General features: G+C 41.0%; 1 protein-coding gene across 15 annotated transcripts in view; it reads right to left on the reverse strand.

Moving 5' to 3' along the window:
• The window catches only part of PCT (phosphatidylcholine transfer protein), a 304,249-nt gene that overhangs the window by 288,962 nt on the left and 848 nt on the right, over nt 1-14,439 (reverse strand). The gene's annotated exons all lie outside the window — the stretch shown is intronic.

The raw sequence follows: 14,439 nt of genomic DNA on the forward strand, positions 1-14,439 counted from the left end.
TGTGTTGGGCACTGTTGTAGGCACTGGAGTTACAACTAAAATTCAAGACATGCATGGAGGAGTTGGGTTGGGAAGGGCAGACAGAAAAAAAAGAGGCAGTAAACAAGAAGAAATAACAGCTCATGATGACATCATGCAGATAATTAAAGTCAAAAGATCTGATGGAGAGAAACTAGGCGTAGGTTGGACGGGTGGTTAGGGAAGACCTTTCTAAAGATGTAATATTTAAGCTTGAGATCTGGATAATGAAAGGCGATAGACAGGCAAAAGTAACAAGGAAAAATATGTCAGAAAGAGAGAACTACAAGCTCAAAGGCCATAAGCTGGGAAGAAGCATGGAATGTTTGAAGAACTGAAAGAAGGATTGTGCGACCAGAGTATAGTTAGGGGTGGGGCTCGGGGTGGGAGTGGAAATGGTAACAGTTGAGTCAGAAGGTACGAATGTCGGATGTCATAGGGCTGTGTGAGTCAGTGGGAGGAGTTTAGGTTTTATTCGGGTTACCACTGGAGGGATTTTAGAAGAGCGACAGCATGGAATTTACCTTTTAAATGAGATTTACCTTTTGGCTGCAGAGTGGAGAATGAACTCTTGATGGAAAGACTGAAATAGTTCACAAGAGAGAGGGGATGTTGATGTCTTGGCCCTGAGTAGTGGTGGGAAAGTGGTGGATTTTTCATACTATAAGGGAAGAGCAGGCAGTGTTAACTGATCAACTGCTTTGGCGTAGGGGGAGTGAGGGAAACAGAAAAATCGGAAAGAATTCCTAAACCTTTGTTTTGATCAATTGGAGGGATAGTGGTGCCACTTACTAAAACAGAAAAAGCTATGAGAAGAGTTGATGTTTGGTGTGAGCAGGACTGAGAATCCTGCTTTGGACATGCCAATGTGAGATGCCTGTGAGGGATCCAAGTCAGGTCTGAATTTTTGAGGAGAGGAAGGACTAAATGTGTACGTGTGAGAGAAATCGGCACATACATGGTGCTCAAAGACATGGAGAGATGTGTGGATAGGGAAGAAAAGAGGGCCCATCTGGTTCACTGCTGCTCAACATTCCCCAGTGTCTCCCCCTCTGGTGTCTCCTTCCTCACTGCTTACATAAATCCCTGTTGTAAACACTCATAACCATTGTGTACCCTCCTTCACAGTTCTTGACACAGTTGAAATATGCATGTATTTGTGCAATCGGTAATGCAGTGATAATGTGACTAGGTGATAGATCCTTAAGTGTAGAGACTCTGTCTGCTTTTGTTCATCATGTGAAGAAAGATCACCCAAAACTTAGAAATAAGGAAAAAAGGATGACTGTGTGTTCTTTCCATGTCATAGAGCATTGGGTAATAAGCCTGTCCATGGGTCAACTGGTTTTCATTTGACGTACTTTTTACTTTAATAAAGGACCAGACTCTGTGAAGTTAGGGCTGAACTTGTAGGAAACTGATAATATATAAATGACTTTTGTCTAGTAGAGAGAATTATTACCCCCAAAGTTACAGTTTTACTATACTGTAGAAATTGACTGCTTTTTTAATCCAATTTAGAAATCTTATTCCAGCATTTTTTGTTGTTGTTAAACTGCCTCTCTTCTTCTCTCTCTCTCTCCTTTTCTACATATACATACATATTCATATGTGTATGTATATCATATATTTATTTTTATCCTGTATCTTTCTTTGAATCGGCTTATCTTGATGAATCCCTCATAAATGACTCAAATACAACTTTGACATGTGCTCACTATGTTTTTCATGAGAATTATGGTTTTTTGCTTTTTTTTTTTTTTTTTTTTTTGAGATGGAGTCTCGCTCTGTCGCCCAGGCTGTGATCTTGGCTCACTGCAAGCTCCGCCTCCCGGGTTCACGCCACTCTCCTGCCTCAGCCTCCCGAGTAGCTGGGACTACAGGCGCCGGTTACCACGCCCAACTAATTTTTTGTATTTTTAATAGAGATGGGGTTTCACTGAGAGCTATGTTTTTAACATTTTGAAAATTGTACACTGACAGGCATTCACATGGTCTCCCAGCACTTTACACAGTAAAGCCCCTGATGCAGTCTACACTCAATACGTATTTGCTAATACGTATTTGCTAAATGAAAGAATAAACTGGCCTAGGACCTAATGAATATAACTAAGGTTTATGAGGCTAACTCTTATCTCTGCTAAGTGTTTGGAAAAATATATGGTAATCAGGCTCTGAGAAAGGGCCCACGCAGGTCACCCTTCAAGTACCTCTGCAATGTCTAACTCATCCAAGAGTGATTATCCTTGTCAAGGCAACAGTCTTCAGGGGGCACTGCTTAGCTTAGCAACAGAATCTTCAATATAATTTTTTTATAGTACCTATTGCAAACAAGTGACCTGGGTATGGATTTGATCTGGGACTCCTTAAAGATCACAAAATTATTAGTTAAGAATGACTTAATCCATAATATGGGAGAAATAACATTCCCTTTACTAAGTTGTTAACCTAAGCATAAATCTATACATATGATATAAAAGAAATATATAGTGTTCCAGTATTAAATTTCATTTCCTCTTTATTAAGAAATTAGTGAATTCTTATTCAGGTGTAGCTCAGGGCAAAACCTCTGTCTTGGTATGTCCTAGAGTCTCTTTTTTTCTCCCCTCTTTCCTTTTCCCTCTCATGTCTCTCACCTTGTTCATGTTTTAAATATTCTCCCCTCTTTCCTTTTCCCTCTCATCTCTTTCACCTTGTTCATGTTTTGAATAGTCCATTGATCCCATTCTTTGTTTTAATTATTGATCCCTATATTACTTGTCTTAATATATATGTATCCATATATTACTTATTGTCTTAAAACATGGATCCATTTATCACTATTACTTTTTTTTCTTTTTCTGAGACTGAGTCTCACTCTGTTGCCCAGGCTGGAGCACTATCTCGGCTCACTGCAACCTCTGCCTCCTGGGTTCAAGCAATTCTCTGCCTCAGCCTCCTGAGTAGCTGGGATTACAAGTGCCCACCACCACACCCGGCTAATTTTTGTATTTTTAGTAGAGACAGGTTTCACCATCCTGGTCAGGCTGGTCTTGAACTCCTGACCTTGTGATCCACCCGCCTCAGCCTCCCAAAGTGGTGGGATTACAAGCGTGAGCCACCGCGCCTGGCCACTATTACTTTATTCTATCAGTGGCTTTATACAAAATGCAGAATATTATTTATCTATGTGCAGCTGCTAAAAGTGCTGAATTTAAGTGTATCAACATCATTTCTGTAGTTTCAACTACTATGCTCTTGCTAAAAGTCTGAAATTCTAGAGGAAGAGTTCACCTTCAAAGCACTCAGCAGAACACAAGCTGTGGCTGTTGCTTCTCTCTCTCTCTCTCTCTCTCTTTTTAAACAACTGGAAGAACTACCTCCTCTCATTTTCTTTTTGTATTCACTGCTTGCTTCTACTTATCATTCGTAAATCACTTCAGAAACAACGTGTCCTAGTGCTGCCTCTCTGCTAAACCTCCTCCTCCTCTTGCCCTTCTCTGTTCTGTACTGTAGAACAAGAGGTTGTTGGTTACCTCCATGGCTTTTATTGAGAGAGAGAGTGACATTCAGGATGAGTTCGGCATGAAAATCCATCTCTCACTGCTTAAAGATGTAAACTCTTACAGAAAATTCATTTTCTATACCTTCTAGTGATAGCAGTTCAGGGACTTGCTATTTAATCATCTATGCCCATGTGGGATGCCCTTAGTCATGGTCATTCATTTACTTGTGTGGGAGCCTTTTGCATTTATCTCAGCATCTTTGGCTGTTTTACCAGCTCATTCACCTCTGTGCATCTGAAGCAGTATGTCATATATTTCTGGATGATACAGCATAAGGGCATGGACAAGAGGATAGTTGCCTAGAGAGGAAGAATTAATAAACTGGGTTGTAAATGAAGATGGTATAAGAAGGAATGTTGGTGCAGAAGAATGAGGAGGATTTAAAAAAATTATAGTCTAGGCAAAGATGCAAGGACAACATGTCTTTATTCTTCATGGTTTAACAAATATGGATTGACCACTTCCTACATGTTTGGCATTTGTTCAAGGTAATGGGGAATAAAGATCAATAATGTACCATTCTAGGCAAATTCATAGGGAAAGAAAGTAGATTAGAGATTACCAGGGTATTGGGGAAGAAGGGAATAGGGAATTATTGCTTAATGGTTACAGAGTTTTTGTTCGGGGTCATGAAAAAGTTTGGAAATAGATAGCAAGGTGGTTGCACAACATTTTAAATGGAATTAATGTCACAGAATTGTACACTTAAAATGAACAAATGACAGATTTTATTATATATAATCACAATTTATACAGAGTAATAATGCTATATGCACAAAACCACTGAATTATGCAAATGAGCGATTTATAGGATATGTGAATTATGCTGTAATTAAAGTTGTAAAAATTAAGACACTATTTTTGCTTTACAAGAGTTCAAGTCTAATGGAGAAAATCAATCTATACACAAATTATAGGTATTACTAAAGGACAAGGTATCAAAAACTGATAGTTAAGAGAACATATAGAGAGTCACATTGTTCCAGTTTAATCCCTTCTCTGTGTCACTAACCCTATAACCTTGAACAATTCACTTACTATCTTTGAACCTCACCTTGCTTACCAATAAAATGGGTCCAATATTAGTGTATACTTCATAGGGCTATTGTTATAATTCAGTGACGTAATTTGTGTATGTACATGAAACATAGTAGAAATGTAGTATATTTTAGATAAAATGTTGATAAATGCAGTTATAGTGAATATGCATTTCAAAGCTAAAAGTATTGCATAGATAGATTCATACATGTTATTCATATGCACTATGCATTTGAAGGGGAGAGCTTCGAAATGATTATTGGTTCAAATGACAGTCATCGGTATGTAGTGCCAGTCATTATATCATTGATGAGTAATTTTGATATAGAAAAATTAAAATAATATTCTCATCATTTCTCAAAATTCAGTAACAAATAGTCTCCTATAAAGAGGGGAAAAAAGTTTCACAGACACTAGTGTAAATCACTAGTGTTGATTTACAGTATTTTATTTTTATCATAAGGTTTCTTAAATATCTACAAATATAAAACAAGTATAAGCTCTTCATACTTATACAACAATATAACATACTCGAATTTATATAAAATCAATATGTCAAACTCTACTTATCTGATGAAGTTCAAATCAGAGGCATTAATTTAATGTGATGGGTAATATTGTTTCACTGATATTAAACTACCAATCTTAAAGTTAAGAATGGAAAAGTAAATGTTATGTTTTATATTTTAATTGTGGCATTGGTTCTCTTGTATTTGAGCATGATGGGCCATAGGATTAATCACCATTACATCATTCACCAACTTTCTGTTTCAAAAATATACTAGCTTTTCTCTTCTGGACATTGGCCTAGGCAAAGAATTTATGACTAAGACCTCAAAAGCAAATGCAACAAACTCAAAAGTAAATAAGTGGGACCTAATTAAACTAAAAAGCTTCTGCACAGCAAAAGAAATAATCAAAAGAGTAAACAGACAACTCGTGGAGAGGGAGAAAATACTTACAAACTATGTATCTGACAAAGGTCTAATATCCAGCATCTACAAGGAACTCAAACAAATCAGCAAGAAAAATAATAATAATAATAATCCCATCAAAAAGTGGGCAAATGGCATGAATAGACACTTCTCAAAAGAAGATACATACAAATGACAAACAAACATGAAAAAAATGCTCATCAGGGAAATGCAAATTAAAACCACAATATGCCACCACCTTATCCCAGCCAGAACAGCCATTATTAAAAAGTCAAAAACCAAGAGATCTTGGCATGGATATAGTGAAAAGGGAATGCTTATGCACTGCTGGTGGGAATGTAAATTACTATTGTGAGGTCTTTGGGGTGTCACTTTTCTGGCTAGAAACCTGTGGCCAGCGACGCCTTTGCCCGAGTTTTACTCAGGCCTGCTGGGCTTCTTCCTCTGTTTTGGCCTGGCAGGCTGCACTCAGCTCATGCTACCAGCCTGGATCCCACACCTCCATGGGAGAGCAGCGAGGGGTGTGTGAGCGAGCCTGGGGTCCAGTCACTGTATAGTCAGACATGTCTGCTGCTGCCACAGGGAGGGCAGCTCCAGGTGCCAGCATGGGCACTGGCTCTCTGTGAGGCTGTGGCTGGACCAGGCACACCGCAAGCAGCTTCCCCAGCTGGCACCAGGGAATGCAGTGGCGCCTGGAAGCTTGGAGATGCCAGGAACTGCCGGGCCCCAAAGAGGGAGTCACAGCCCTGACTCAGGGAGCTCCCAGGTCTGGGCTCCCTGAAGGGCTGCAGCTCTTCTCTCCTCTTCACCCACAACGTGGTGAGCAAGGGGCATGTTTCAGCCATGTTTGTGTTACAGCTCTTTTAGTCTCGCCATTTGGTGGGTCCTGAGTTCTTGTCTCGCAACCAGGAAAAATGAGGTATGCAAACATGTGAAAGGTGAGCAAGACGCAGAGAAGCTTTACTGAGCAATAGAATAGCTCAGAGAAGACCCACAGTGGGCAGCTCTTCTCTGTAGTCAGGATGTCCTGACAAGAGTTCAGCTCCTAGCAGAGACAGTAGCTCCTCTCTGCAGGCAGTTCATCCCAACAAGTGTTCAGTGTTTTCCTATTTTTAGTAGAGACTGGGTTTCTCCCTGTTGGTCAGGCTGGTCTCGAACTCCTAACCTCAGACGATCCGCCCGCCTCAGCCTCCCAAAGTGCTGGGATTACAGGCACAAGCCACCACACCTGGCTACCCGGCTACTTCAACTTTAAGAATATTAAATAACACACGCAAAATGCTTAGCACAATCCCTACCATGCAGTTACGTGTTCAGTAAATGTTAGCTACCATTGTCATTATATTATGATTTGTAATGATATATTCATCCATTTGACTAAGTAATGATGCCTCTCACTTCCACCAGACTGGAGTCTCCATTAGGGAAGGAACAATGAGGGCTTACTCCAGCGGGATAGAGTGCCTGGCTCAAGTAAGAGCTCAATTAATATTAGTTGAATGAACAGATTTACAGCCTCTTCTTGAATGCAAAACTAATTGCCATGTAATATTCCTTTGCTGGGCTGTATCTAGCAACACCGGAGTCTGGCATTGCAAGATGCATATTGCCGTTGTGACTTAAGATTACAATTGTCTAAGTCTGTTCCGGCTGCTATAAAATTACAAGAAATTTAGAAGGCCGGGTACGGTGGCTCATGCCTGTAATCCCAGCACTTTGGGAGATTGAACCAGGAGGATTGCTTGAAGCCAAGAGTTGGAGACCAGCCTAGGCAACAAACAAGATGCCATGTCTACAAAAAATGTTTGAAAAATTAACCAGATGTGGTGGTATGCACCAGGAGCATGGTATGCGCCAGCTTACTCAGGAGGCTGAGGAGGGAGGATTGCTTGAGTCCCAGAGTTTGGAGGCTGCAGTGAGCTATAATAACACCACTGCATTCCAGCCTGGGTGACAGACAGAGATCCTATCTATAAAAAATAATAAGTAAATAAAGAAAATTTAGAAAATATTTCTAACAAGCATTACTATGAAAGAAGATTTGGTGCTGGTATAGATGTATTCATTCAAATTAATTTTATTGAGTATCTAATATGTTCAGTATGCCTAGGAAGAATACTAGGCACTGGGGATGCAGCAAGAAATCAAACGTATCAAAACCCCTAACCTAACAGAGTTTTAATTCTAGTGGATAAGACTCTTGTATAATTCTTAAGTGTTCAATACATAGATTTCTTTGTACTCCTGCTTTTCCTTTTAATTTGCAGTCATCTGAACATCTTTGTAAGTCTAAATGAAGCCATTTGTAAATCAATCTATGTGTCCTTCTTCTCCTGTTAGCCCGCAGGTCAAGTCTTCAGTTCTTTCCACAGCCCCCACAGCACCCAGCTCATTACTTAGCGCCCTCAGCACTCACATGCAATCTGAACTCAAACAATACGCTGCGCGTGCTCCATGACAAAATAAAAAGACAGCTCATGTTCCACCAAGTTGGATCTAGGACTAGGAAATCTAGAGGCCATTTGGATCAAGTGAGGAAACCCTGTGGAGGAACTAGTCTCCAGGAAACATGGGAAATTTACATTACTACCCCTTCTTATTCTTTTTTTTTTTTTTTTTTTTTTTTTTTTTTGAGACAGGGTCTCAGTCTGTCTCTCAGGCTTAAGTGCAGTGGCGCAATCATGATCACCGCAGCCTCAACTTCCCAGGTTCAAGCGATCCTCTGACCTCAGCCTCCCAAGTAACTGGGACTACACATGTGTGTCACCACCTCCAGCCCCTTCTTATTCTTTTAACCTCCTCAGCAGGGCTCTCATTGAAGTGACAGATGTCCATCTTTGCCTTTGCATAGCTGTCTCTGCTTTGGAATTGCCCCTAGTTTTGCTCTTAGGCGCTGATGAGGACTCTGGGTGAGAACAAAGCCCTATTTTTTTCAGGTCCATGGATCTCTCAGCTTGAAGTCAAGGTCTCACTTTCTTCTTACAGACCTGCCCCTTCCCCTTTCCAGCTGGCGAAGAAGCAGGCTGCTCCCGCCAGGTTTCAGAAACTATGGTCATTTGATGGTGCAAGAAGTCAGACTGTTTTGCTACAAGTGGCAGAAAGCTCTGGGGATCCTGCCTGGGGAGAGCTCGGCCAAAACACTGGGTTAGGAGGGGGTGGGAGGGGTAATCCGTTTGGTCCCACGTCAAATCCCACCACTGACTCCTTTGAACAAGGGCTATGGAATGAGGCCCTCTCCCAGCGAGTTGTATGAAATTGGAGACTCCACTTACCTTCTGCCTGTTAAAATTAGACAAGCCCACCACACAGCAAGAGAATAAGTGGCAAGCGTGTGGACAGCTCTTTCTGAGCTGGATGATTTAGTGAAGCAGCTGTGGGGGACACAGGACAGGGGATTTGGAAGAAGGACCCACTGGGCTGAGGGAGGACTGTTCACCCCGTATTTGTAAGGCTGGTAAGAGCAATATTGGTTGGAAGGTGGAGGGAGGAGAGTTTGCTGTTTCCAAGGCTTTGAGCTCTTTGCCATGGAGTCAGTGGGGAGCCTTTGAAGACAGGTTCCCCCACCCTATTTCCCACTCGGGGCTTGGGGAGGGACTTAAGTTAATACAATGATCTGGGAACAGCCAAAATCCAGTTGCTATTTGGCTCTGCACTTCCAGGGAAATGTGAGCTGTCTGTTTCTCATTACTTTGCTCTTATCACATCAGGCTGTTCTTGTGGGGAAGCAGTTTCATTTCCAAGAAACCTGTTTTGATTCTCCTCCCTTGAAGTCCTCCAGGCTCTTGCCTCCTCCCTCTTCCCACCCCTCCTTCATCATCTCACCCCTTTACTCCATCTGCTAGTGACCCAATTTCTTCCCCATCTAGGAACTAAGCTACTACCTGCCCCCCGCTAACACTAGACCTAGAAAATAAAAAGATTAAAGTTTGGTCAGTGACCGCAGCAGATGGCAAAATATAACTCCTCTTCCTTTGTGTTTCTAGGTTATTACTTTCTTGTTTATAGTGTTAAAGGGACTGTGAACCTCAGCCCATTTTGTGGTCATAAATCAGCAACTTGGAGAAAGTACCTGGTATGTTTGCAGGTGGGAGACTCCTTGTAAAAAAACACCTGGTGGCCCAGTCTGAAAGGCAGGACAAAGTAAATCCTGTGGATAAGTCCAGCCACCATGCTCCAACACCATCTCCTTTGGGACACAAATGGGTATGGACAGTTAAGTCCTCTATTGTTGTACATGCTCCATGAGGACCTGGGGATGTTCTCAGCCAGCAAGGACCAGCTGGATGGCTGCTTCTTGCTCAAGCATCCCTCAGTGAGACCTCGGGGAACCCCAAGTGCCTCTCTCCAAGTTCTGGTCACACGCATTTGCCTTTATTCTTACTTCCTTCTTTCTGTCTCCTTCACATTTTATCTATCCCTGCCTTTCTTCTATCCCCACCTTGTAAAAAAAAAAAAAAAAATAGAAAGAATGAATAAGACCTACTATCTGATAGCACAATAGGGTGACTATAGTCAATAATAACAACCGTACCTTTTAAAATAAAGAGTGTAATTGGATTGTTTGCAACTGAAAGGATAAATGCTTGAGGGGATGGATACCCCATTCTCCATGATGTGCTTTTTTCACATTACATGCCTGCATCAAAACATCTCGTGTACCCCATAAATATATACACCTACTATGTATCCACAAATTTTTTAATGAAAATATCTTCCCTATCTTTTCCTAGAGTTTCACTCATGACTGTCATTGAAGGGTTTACTGAGTCCCACGTCACCCAGGGTCCACTGAGATCTCCCTGCTCTTCAGCTTTAGGGAAGATCGCCTCAATTCCACTCACGCTTATGCCCTGCCCTGTGAAGATCCAAAGTCCTCCTCAAGTTGTCTGTGAATTCTTCAAGAGGTAGATCCTTTTGGTCTACTCTGACTCTCAACTACTATTTCCACTGGGCTAACCAACTGTGTAGCTCATTGATTCTGTGCCTGCTATGCTATTTCTTTCTGTGCCAGAATCACCAAGGATAAGAACCTGACACCTCCCTCAGTTTAAAAAACAACTCTCACCAGGCCCATGTATGTGAGTAGATGAAGAGGTTCACAGTAGAGAATCTCACACAACTTCAATTGCATATAGATACATCCCTTTTTGTGAAATGGTCCAACCACACTTGCAGATTTTTCATAGACTCCATGGCCCCAGGAGCCCCAGCCTCACCCATTTCTCTGCCCACTCTTCCTCCTTCCATCTCTCTTCTTCAACAGCTCATTTGTGGAAAAGCCTTTGTGATGACAAAAGGACCACCCATTTTAACAGGTCTATCTTCCTTAGAAGGCTGTTGTAAATTTTATTTTTTTTAATTGTGAATTGACAAATTATAGTTGTATACATTTATTGGGTACAATTTTACTTTAATTATTTTTTTTTTTTTTTGAGACAGAGTTTTGCTCTTTTTTTTTTTTTTTTTTTTTTTTTTTTTTGAGACAGAATCTCACTCTGTCGCCCAGTCTGGAGTGCAGTGGTGTGATCCCAGCTCACTGCAACTTCCACCTCCCGAGTTCAAGCAATTCTCCTGACTCAGCCTCCCGAGTAGCTGGGATTACAGGCATTCACCACCATGCACAGCTAATTTTGTATTTTTAGTAGAGATGGGTTTTCACCATACTGGCCACGCTGGTCTTGAACTCCTGACCTCTGGTAATCTGCCCACCTCAGCCTTCCAAGGTGCTGGGATTACAGGCATGAGTCACCGCACCTGGACTTTTTTACTTTAATTTTTAATTATAAAATATTTCAGGCATTTAGAAAACTACACTGGTATATTTTAAGATTTAACAGATTTAAATAAGATATAATGGATGCTAAAATGCTGCTATTTTTGCTTCAGGTGTCGCTCTCTTCCCCACCCCCACTACCTCTCCTCCTGCAAAATAAAATGCTTTTCATACAGCTAAAGCCTGGAACCGATCCCTTTCCTTTCCTCTCACCCCCTTTAGGATTAACCAGTATCCAAAAGTTGTTGCATCATTCTCATGCATGTTTTTGTACTTTCATTATATATGAATGTTTCCATAAACAACATATAGTATTGTTGGGGGTATTTTTAAATATTTCCTTAAATGGTGTATCGTAGTCAATGCTGAGAATGAGCTTTATGAGTAAGAACAACATTATCTTATTCTAGTTTCTATTTCTTACAATCTCAGTCAGTGGCCCAACATCTTGTAGGTACCCAATAAATATCTTCTGAATAAATTGCATTACAAAATAGCCTCCAAATCATCAATAATAATAAAGCCTGCCAAGTTAAGTAGTGACCCAAGATACGTGGTCATCTATACACTTTTTAATTTTTGGCCTAAGAAATTTCAATAACTATGAATAACTGTTCCAACACAGGTACATTCTTCCTGAGATTAAACAGGGGCTTTATAAATGCCTCACTAAGGAGCCTTCTATCACCAAGGCACAATGTGTCTCCCTTTACATGACCCTAATTCAAGGAGATCCCCCGAGACTGAAGTTCTTAGCCCATGTCCTCCTACTCCCCAAACTGCTGACTTCATGGATGAGTACAGCCTCTCCTCTTCTCCTACCCCGAGTTCATCCCCTCAAATGCCAGGAAGACTACTTGATGTTACTATCTCTGGAGCAGCCAAGGACACCAGCAGTCATTCAGTAACGGGTAGGGCTCACATCCCTATGGCATTATTTATTCATCCAGACTGTGAAGAAGCAGAATCCTTCAGACTCTTGGCTGCAACTCCCTGTGAGACAGAAACCTCACTCAAGGCAATGGGGCTGGGAGCTGCTCTAACCTCTCATTACTCTGACCTTCAGTAGAGAAACCATATAATTTATCTTCTAAACGCTTATAACTTGGGAGTAAAGATGGTGCCATTAATAATTATGCCAGGTTAATAGACATAAAGACCGCTTTCGGCAAACCAGGATGTATGGTCATCCTAAATCAGCAATCCTGTGTAAAGCCAAGCACAGTATCCCTTCTTATAAGGTGCCTCAAGTGATATACTATCCAGAGCCTCAGGAAAAATTCCCTCAGTCCCTTTTCCAGGATACATCTAATGATGGATGAGTCCATTCTCTTACAGCAGCATGTGAAGACCTAATCTTAATATTGTTAAGTATGGGGAGAAGAGATGGCTTTTTAGCAAAGAGTAATTAAACTCACTTTCCATTTCTTTTTTCTTTCTCCACTAGGATGAAATTAGAGCCTAGTCTTCCCTCCTAGTCCTCTGAAAGTTTGCAGAGAAATGACAACATATATCAGACATGTATAAATCAGAGGAGGAAAAAAAATAAGACCAGTGGATCAAAACTGTGGCTCTGAAGCAGAGTTTATTTGGCATCAACAGTAATGTTTACTGGGTGACCATATGGTTTTATGAATAAGAGCTTTAGCATTAGATAAATTTGTGTTTGAGTTTCAGCTTCACCAGTAATCTTCATAAGACAGACAAGTTACTACTCTAAATAACTTGTTTAACTAGACTGCGAGAGTGGTATTATTCCCACCCCCATTTTACAGATAAACTGATAACTTAGTTTACAGATAGACCTATCTATAAAATGAGGGTGGGAATAAGATCAATCTCACAGTCTAGTTAGAAATCTTTCAGTGAGATAATAAATTTAAAGCCCCAAGGACAGTGCCTGGCACATTTTAGGTGCTGGGCAAATATTAGCTATAATGATTACCCATACTATTTAAATCTGCATTGTATTTTTTTTTCAGCATTTTCTCTACTTCCACACATATTCTCTCTGTCCCATCAAACTGGCCATTTAACTTTTCCAAAAACTGCCTTGCATTTGCCACCTCTTCATTTTTGTTCCTGCCCTGCCTCTTACCTGGAACACTTGCCTCTTTCCTCTCTATTCTTATCCTTTTGGTTCAGTATAGCCCCATCTTACCCCTTTTTCACAGCCTACTTCAACTGCCACATCCTCCATGCAGTCTTCTGAAAGGTGAATTCTCCATCCCTGAATTCGTTGTTTTCTTATCACTTTCCACTATGCATTATAGGAAATTAGTACTTTTCTAGTACCCTGCAAATTTGGCGAGGACATATACCATGCCTGATTAAGATTTCTCTTCCCTACGGTGTTTATCATATTACCTTGAAAAATGTGCTCAAGGAATATCTCCTGACCATAGTAGAGCTTAGAACATAGCAGTTAACAGCTGGAGTCAGACAGACCTGAGGCTCAATCATAACTTCTTTTTTTTGAAACAGAGTCTTGCCCTGTCGCCCAGGCTGGAGTACAATGGCTCGATCTCGGCTCACTGCAACTTCCACCTCCTGAGTTCAAGCGATACTCCTGCCTCAGCCTCCTGAGTACCTGAAATTACAGGCGTGCACCACCACGTCAGGCTAATTTTTTGTATCTTTAGTAGAGATGGGGTTTCACTATGTTAGCCAGGCTGGTCTTGAACTCTTGACCTTGTGATCCACCCTCCTCGGCATCCCTAAGTGCCAATCATAACTCCTAATTGCATAATGTAAAGCAAATATTTAACCTCTTCAAATCTTGATGCTCCCCTCTACAAAATGGGCACATGGCTACACAAGTAGGGTTGAGGACCCTGGGTTTACACTTGAGCAACCAGTGAATATTCATGAGATCATAGCCTTCTGCTGCATTTATTAGCTTAGTCACTGTTATCGTGAAGTTTCATTATCGTCAGTAATACCCTTTCAGAATGATGCATACCTATTCCCAAAGTGCTTTTAGATCTTTTATTTTGTTGTTCAAGTCAGTTCCAATAAATGCCAGAGACTTGCGTAACAAAGACCTCTCCTACATCTTTCACTCGGGGCCAAATCTGACATCTCACAAGCTCCCCATTACAACAACTGCAGAATTCATGTGTTTTCATAT

Source organism: Macaca nemestrina, chromosome 17 (assembly GCF_043159975.1).
Source record: "Macaca nemestrina isolate mMacNem1 chromosome 17, mMacNem.hap1, whole genome shotgun sequence".
NCBI classification, from domain to species: domain Eukaryota; kingdom Metazoa; phylum Chordata; class Mammalia; order Primates; family Cercopithecidae; genus Macaca; species Macaca nemestrina.